This window comes from Drosophila obscura, unplaced genomic scaffold (genome assembly GCF_018151105.1).
Source record: "Drosophila obscura isolate BZ-5 IFL unplaced genomic scaffold, ASM1815110v1 contig_180, whole genome shotgun sequence".
Taxonomy (NCBI): domain Eukaryota; kingdom Metazoa; phylum Arthropoda; class Insecta; order Diptera; family Drosophilidae; genus Drosophila; species Drosophila obscura.
The window spans coordinates 278559-285998 of NW_024542768.1; the positions used below are offsets into that span (position 1 = coordinate 278559).

General features: G+C 53.6%; 1 pseudogene; it reads right to left on the bottom strand.

The window, feature by feature from the left end:
• Positions 1-1552: 1552 nt before the first annotated feature.
• LOC121404019 lies at positions 1553-6200 on the bottom strand (annotated as a pseudogene).
• Positions 6201-7440: the final 1240 nt, after the last annotated feature.

Sequence of the window (7440 nt, forward strand, 5' to 3'; positions counted from 1 at the left end):
AACGATTCTATGTATCGACGCGTACCGGAATGTACGGGGGTGGGTAGAATACTAAACTCCCGCTTAGTGAGCTGGCTGCCCGCCAACTCGCTAGCGCCAGGCAAGAGAGAGCGCGCTCCGGCTGTTAACAACAGCCCCCTGCCAACTCGCTGCTGCTACTCTCAACATCCTCCCCCCCCTTGCAGGACTGCAATGGAGAACCTCTATGGCTGAGTGCACGCCCCAGAAACAATCCATCCGAATACGGTGCTTTGGGCCACGGGAAGACCTTCTCCTAGGGCGAGGAACCCGGGTTGGATCACCTTCTGGTAAACGTCGGCGCCGGGCACGAGGGAGACAGTGGATGGGCGATGGAAGCGCTCGTTGGCGAGGCGAATGTCGTCGAAACGGGTTCGCACCGCCTCGGTCACGGGGCGTAGTGGCGTGCGGACGCGCAGGCGGGGCTCGACCTTCAGCACTGCGTCCACTTGGAAGTTTCCATTCTTGGCGCGGACAGTCGCAGTGCACACCTTCTCGGTGCCAACCCGCGTGGAGGGCAGTTTGAAGGCGATGGCCAATGACTCGTCGATGCTGCTCACTGGGGTACAGGGGTCTATAAGAGCCACTGTCTCAAAGGTTCTGGAACCCGTATCTAAGACCACCAGGGCCTTTGGGAGAACGTTGATGCTCCGGTTCTGGAGGAGCGTAGCCACGGATGGTGCCGGATCTTCCACGACGGGGCGGCTTTCGGGGAGACGACGGCGTCGTTCAACGCTAGAGGCTGGAGCCGCCGGAGGGGCTGGTCCGGAAGCGCGGCCTGAACGCTGGGACGCACGGTTGTGGAGTAGCGTGTGGTGGTTCCCACCGCTCACTTTGCAGCCCTTGGTACTGCGGCAGTCTCTGCCGGAGTGCCGATGAGCCAGGCAATTAGCGCAGTACTTGTTAATAAAGTCGGCTCGGAGTCTCTTCTCGGCGTCCAGGCGAAGAAAGCGTCGGCAGGCACGGAGCGGATGGCTTCCGGAGCAGACTCGGCAACGGTAGGAGTTACTACCTCGAGAACGTCTACTCTCCGAAGTGCGGGTGTTACGAGACCGTGGAGCCATCTCTAAATACGGAAACTATGGCGAAAGAAGAAGACAAAGAATAGGAGACGGGTTAGTAACGGGATAGGAAGCGGGGGACGCGCACGCTCTTCGTTAAGGTTGGATGGAGCGAGGAGGTTCTACGGACAGAAGAACGACCTTTGCGACGGGCCTTTTGAGGACCCCCCGTGCAGTGAGGATGTCGACTACACGGACCCGATCGTCGGCGCCGGGGTACACGGAATGGATTCGTCCGAGACGCCATTCATTAGACGGCAAGTTGTCTTCCTTGACGAAGACCATATCACCAATCTGCAGATTGGGCGTGGGCGTTTGCCATTTGGTCCGCTTGTGGAGTTCCTTGAGGTATTCCTCTTTCCACCTACGACAGAACTGTTGGTTGAGTGCCTTCAGATGTTGCCATCGATTTATGATCGAGGTGAGGTCACCCTTAACTTCTGGCTCCGCCGTCGCCATTAAGGGTTCCCCCCGTAAGGAAATGCCCGGGAGTTAGGGCCAGTAACTCCGTCGGATCTTCGGACATAGGCGAGAGCGGTCTGGAATTAAGGCACGCCTCTATTTTCGAGAGAAGCGTGGAGAGCTCCTCGAAGGTGTATCTACGAGTGGACGTGGCCTTATAGAACAGGGTTTTGAAGCTCTTCACTCCGGCTTCCCAAAGTCCCCCCATATGTGGGGCCCCTGGTGAGATGAATTTCCACGAGACCCTTTGGTGACTATACGCATCAATCACAGAGTCCTTAAATGCTTCTAGGAAATCACGGGCCAGTACTGTGGCTGCGCCCACAAAGGTCTTGCCGTTATCAGAGTGGATACTCTGTGGACAGCCTCGTCTCGCGACGAACCGCGCGAAGGCAGCGAGAAATTTCTCGGTGGTGAGGTCGGACGTAGGCTCCAAATGAATAGCCTTCGTGGAGAAACACACGAACACGCACACATACCCCTTGGTAATAAGGCACGCCCGCCCTGTGTAGTTGCGGATTTCGAAGGGACCGGCGTAGTCAATTCCGGTGTGCGTGAACGGTCGGGAGAATGAAGTTCGCTCCCTGGGGAGATCCCCCATCAGTTGAGTTTGCAACTTCCTTTTGTGGATAAGGCACACTTTGTAAGAGTTCACGACACCCTTCATCAGCTTCTGAATCCGTGGAATCCAATACTTGGATCGGATAAGTCGCACCATCAATTGGCTGCCCCCGTGAAGAGTGATCCGGTGTCTGAACTGCGTGAGGAGTCGCGACAAACGACAGTTATACGGAAGAATTATGGGATGTCGCTCGTCATACTTCAGCCCTTGCGCCGTAGATACACGGCCGCAGGAGCGTATGACCCCATGTTGATCCATAAACGGATTCAAATTCAGGATAGAACTTGATCGAGGCACTGGACGCTTCTCACGTAAGGAGTGATACTCTTGAGAATATTCTCGGCGCTGAGTTTCTAGGATAAGAGTTCGTTCAGCCTCGTTAATTTCCCCGCTTGTAGGATGGATCTCCTGTGCGTAGAGCTTTTTCAAGCGTGGAGAATCGCTCGAGGAAGTCTTCGGGTGGGCTGGTTGTGAAATGGACTTTCACAGCCCGCTGCTCGAGGTCTATGACGGGGGTTTCCTGATCTTGGAGCGGCCATTGAGAGCGTGGTTGCTGTAACCACGAGGGCCCATGTCACCAGAGATGGTTGTCAACCAGATCCTGTAGAGGAACCCCCCGACTGGCTAAATCCGCCGGGTTGTGCTCGGAGCGCACATGAGACCACTTTTGGGTCTCGGTGGTTTGAGCGATTTTCGTCACTCGATTGGCCACGAAGGTGGTCCAATGGCATGCAGGCTTGTTCAACCAGGCGAGAACGATTGTGGAATCTGTCCAGTAGTAACAGGTAGACCCTGTCGTCGGCATACTTGGCAGGATAGCCGTCGCCATTTCGGCTAGAAGCACGGCCCCGCACAACTCTAACCGGGGAAGCGATACGGTTTTTACGGGCGCAACTCGTGTCTTCGCTGCCAGTAGATGCACGTCGATACGCTGGCCCATCTCAACGCGATCATAAATCGCGGCGCCGTAAGCCTTTTCTGAGGCATCACAGAACCCATGGTGCTCCACCTTAACGGATGGCTGGGAACCAATCCACCTTGGGATACGGATCTTGGTGAGACAGGAGTAACTACGCAGGAAGGCTTGCCAGTATTGACACAGTTCGTTCGGAAGGTTCTCATCCCACTCCAGTTCCTGCAACCAAATTTCCTGCATGAAGATCTTGGAGCGGACGATGAACGGTGCCAGCCACCCTGCAGGATCAAACAGTTTCGCTATCTGCGAGAGGACTTCTCGCTTGGTGTAGGATGACTCAAGCGAGAGCACCGGAGGAACAAAGAAGAACTCGTCGGAGGTCGCTTTCCAGCGAATGCCGAGGGTCTTTGCCGTGCTCTGTGCGTCAATCTCCAGGAAATCAGTGTGGAGGAGGTGGTCACTCGGAATCTCGGCCAATACGTCCTTGTGGTTGGCTGTCCACTTTCGTAGCGGAAAACCTGCCGAACTGAGGGCGGCCTGTAATTCGCGGATGGCTAGCTGAGCCTCCTGTGTGGAGTCAGCGCCGGCGAGGACATCGGCGACGTACATAAAGTGCCGAATGATATGACTAGCCCTGGGGAATTGCGATTGGACGTCGTTGGAAAGCTGTTGAAGGACTCGAATGGCGAGAAAGGGGGCGCAGTTGACGCCAAAGGTGACGGTTTTCAATTCGTAATCACGAATTTGCCCCTCTGCGTTTCGAAACAAGATTCTCTGGAAACGAGTGTGTTCTGGATCCACCCAAATCTGACGGTACATTTTGGTGATGTCGGCGTTGAACGCATATCGGAAGTAGCGCCATTTCAGAATCTGAAGGGTCAAATCGGATTGTAGGACCGGGCCCGCGTGAAGGAGGTCATTCAAGCTCGTTCCGTTCGCGGATGGGCTGGATGCGTTAAACACCACACGAAGCTTCGTTGTAGTGCTATCGGGTTTGATTACTGCGTGGTGAGGGAGATAGTAGTTGTTGGAGTCGTGGCTCGGAGGGACCTCTGTCATGTGGCCCAGATCTGAGTATTCTTGGATTACGGAAACGTACTGTTCGTGCAACGGCGAATCTCTCTTCAGCCGATTCTCGTTCCTTAAGAACTGGGCTAGTGCGTTGGACCTTGAATACCCTAGGCCAGACCCGAGATGACCCGGGTCGCGGAATGGTAGGGTTACCATGTATTTTCCGCTTGTTGCCCTCGTGGTGGTTTGTAGGAAGTTGCTTTCGCAATAGGAATCGGACTCTCCTACTAACTTGGTTGGTAGATCCTCCACCTCCCAAAACTTTGTGAGGAGCTTGTCTAATAGAGCATCGAGGACGTTGGACACTTGTGTGGAGAAAGATGCGATTCGGTTCGGGGGGGCACTGGGCACCGGACCAGTAAGCAACCACCCGAAAATCGTTTCCTGCCCAAGGAGAGAGCCACAAATGTCGGTCTGTGAACCGCTCAGAAGGATGGAGGGAAGGATATCGGCTCCGATCAGGACATCTATCTGCGAGCTCTCATAGAAGGTGGGATCAGCTAATGGCAGGTTCGGCAAATCTCGCAACGCACTTAGCGGAATTGGATATGACGGGAGATTGCCTGCTAGTTCCGGCAATACGTAAGCCGCGGCTTTCAACTGCAAGCCCGGCTTAGTCGGGGAACGAATGGAAAAGTGGCAGAGCTTCTTGGACTGAGCTGCTACCGACTGACTCAGGCCTGAGACTTGTGCCTGAATAAGGCGGAATGGTAGTTTGATGATTTTAAAAAGCCGTTCCGTAATGAACGTAGCCTCGGAGCCCGAGTCGATTAGAGCGCGGGCGCGGAAATTTGTCCCCAGGTGGCAAATGTTAATTATTGCCGTGCCTAGAAGAACGGGCCTGGGGCCCGAGGTGAAATGATTTTGCACGGTGGGCTGAGCGTCGGACGAATTGGAAATTTGCGCGGATGTGGACGACTCACTGGAGGCAGGAGTACCGCGATGCAGCAGTGTATGGTGACGGGCTCCACACGTGAAACAATTGTGGGCGCTGGTGCACTCTCGGAGCTGGTGACCTCGGGCAAAACAGTTTAAGCACAACTGCTTCGTCTTGATGCAGCTTGAACGTGCTTCAACGTCCATTTGGAGGAAGTGCGGGCAGAGCCGGACCGGATGATTCTCTTTGGAGCAGAGATCGCACTGCTTCGGATTAATGTGGGTCTTGAAGGAGTGAAAGTTCCTCGGAGGAGGACTGCCTTGAGACCGGAATGGGTTGGCGTGGCTTCCGGAGGATTGCGGATTTTGACTGCCTTTGGACGGTTGCTGATGCGGATCGCTTCTAGCCTGGGAAGGGTCGCTCTCCATGGCCTCTAGCGTCAGGTACCGCTGTGTCAGGAAGGAGTCGATTTCCGTCCATGGAGGCATTTCCTTCTTGTCAGTCACTGACGCTTCCCACAGAGCCCGGGTCAGTTTTGGCAGCTTGGATGCACAGATGGTCACCAGAATACTATCCCAATTGTCTGTGCAGACCTTGGAGTGGGCCAGAGCAGTTAGAACACCTTGAATGGTGCTCTGAAGCTCTTTCAAGGCACGACTAGTCTCGGAACCCACGCGAGGCAGCAATAGCAGGATATTTATCTGGTTGGTCACCAGGAGTCGATTATTTTCATATCGACTACGGAGGGCTGACCATGCTGCCTCGAAACCGTCATTGGTAAGTGGGGACTTCTCTACTATGGCTTTCGGATCGCCACGGGTTTTAGTAGTGAGGTGGTACAGCTTTTCCACCGGGGACAGCCTCGGATTGTTTATATAAATCGCTGTGAATAGGTCGCGGAACGTCGGCCAGCGAACGTAATCCCCTGCGAAAACTTCAATGTCACAGGGGGGCAGCCGACAACCGCCCTGGGAGGTCTGCGGCCCGGGAGGTCTGCGGCCCGGGAGGTCGGAGGTCTGGGCGGTCTATTTGGGCTAGGAGGTCCGCCACGCACCGCTCATAGCCCTCATAGCACTCGCCATACATTTTCTGAATTTCCTCTTGGTCTTCAGGGGCCTCGCCCAGCATTGCCAGCGAACATGCCTCAAATTCAGCATCCACCTTGGCCCACATGTTTTTGAGCTGGCCACGACGGACCTGTGAGACCGCGGAGGATGGGGTGGCGGTCCCTGGAGTGGTGAGAGGTGACAATCGGCTGTGCCATTGGAAGTGTGGAGCGAGGATCGACTAGTTGCGGGTATGGAGGCGAAAGCACCTTAGTCGTGATCGGCGAAGGAAACAGCACCGATTTGGTCGTCGCCGCCGTGGCACTCGTGGAAGCCCTTGGAGTACCTAAGGACCTTGCCCTTTGAGTCCCCGAGGTCGGCGTTGATGGCACGGATGAGCTAGATGGCCTTGATCTACCAGGCGTAGGCACCGACAAAAACTTCTTGTTGTCTTCCACACCTGTTGGCATACTAAGAAGGACCGCACGCAGAAGCACAAATGAACGCCAAATGAGGACTGTGCGGATAAAGCGGAAATGGACACCACACCAGAGGCAGAACAACAAGGAATTCTTTTCCTGTCGAGCACGACTATCAGACGATATTCCTCAAGAAAATTGATATTTTCTTATTGGCAGTGGTTTTAATGCACGAAAAAGTCGAAAACGGAATCAGCACTAGACTACATTATTTGATATATCGGTATTGGATTTTATTTCGTCGTAGTGGGTGATGTGTAAGACGATCTTAGAGCGAAAACGGAAGTGTTCGGGAAAACTATCGGATGATATGACGCACGAAAAAAGGATATTTTTCTTGTTCCCCGCGGTTTTGGCGCACAAAAGAATCACAATCGGGATCCGCACTAGACTACGATATGTTTAAATATCGGTACTGGAATGGATTTAGTCGTAGTGGGCGATGGACAAGGTGATTTGCGAAAAAATATTAACTACTCGATGGATACGAGGCCCGTGAGCGATATTTTTATTTTTGCCACCACTAGGTTTTTTTTTGGTTTGTCACCTCTAGTTTTTTTAGGCAATTTGGAATTTGGCGCGGAAAAATGCAAAAAAGACTGCGGAAATGAGCTGTGCCTCTTGTTGGATGAATTTATCCCGGATGTGGGGGAAATTGCTCGGGCTGTGGGTCACTTTAGGGGCGCCTGGAATGCTTAAATTCTTGGTAATTGCGAAATTTGCATAAGCAGCGGAGTGCTGGCACCGCGTATCGGACGAACGCGTTCGTGCCTACATATACTAAGTGTGGTATGTAGATGTGGAGTAATCGGTATTTTTTAGGTATTTTCCCACCGGGATTAATGAGGTTTATTATTTATGAGAAGTATTGAGTGAAAATAAGATTGT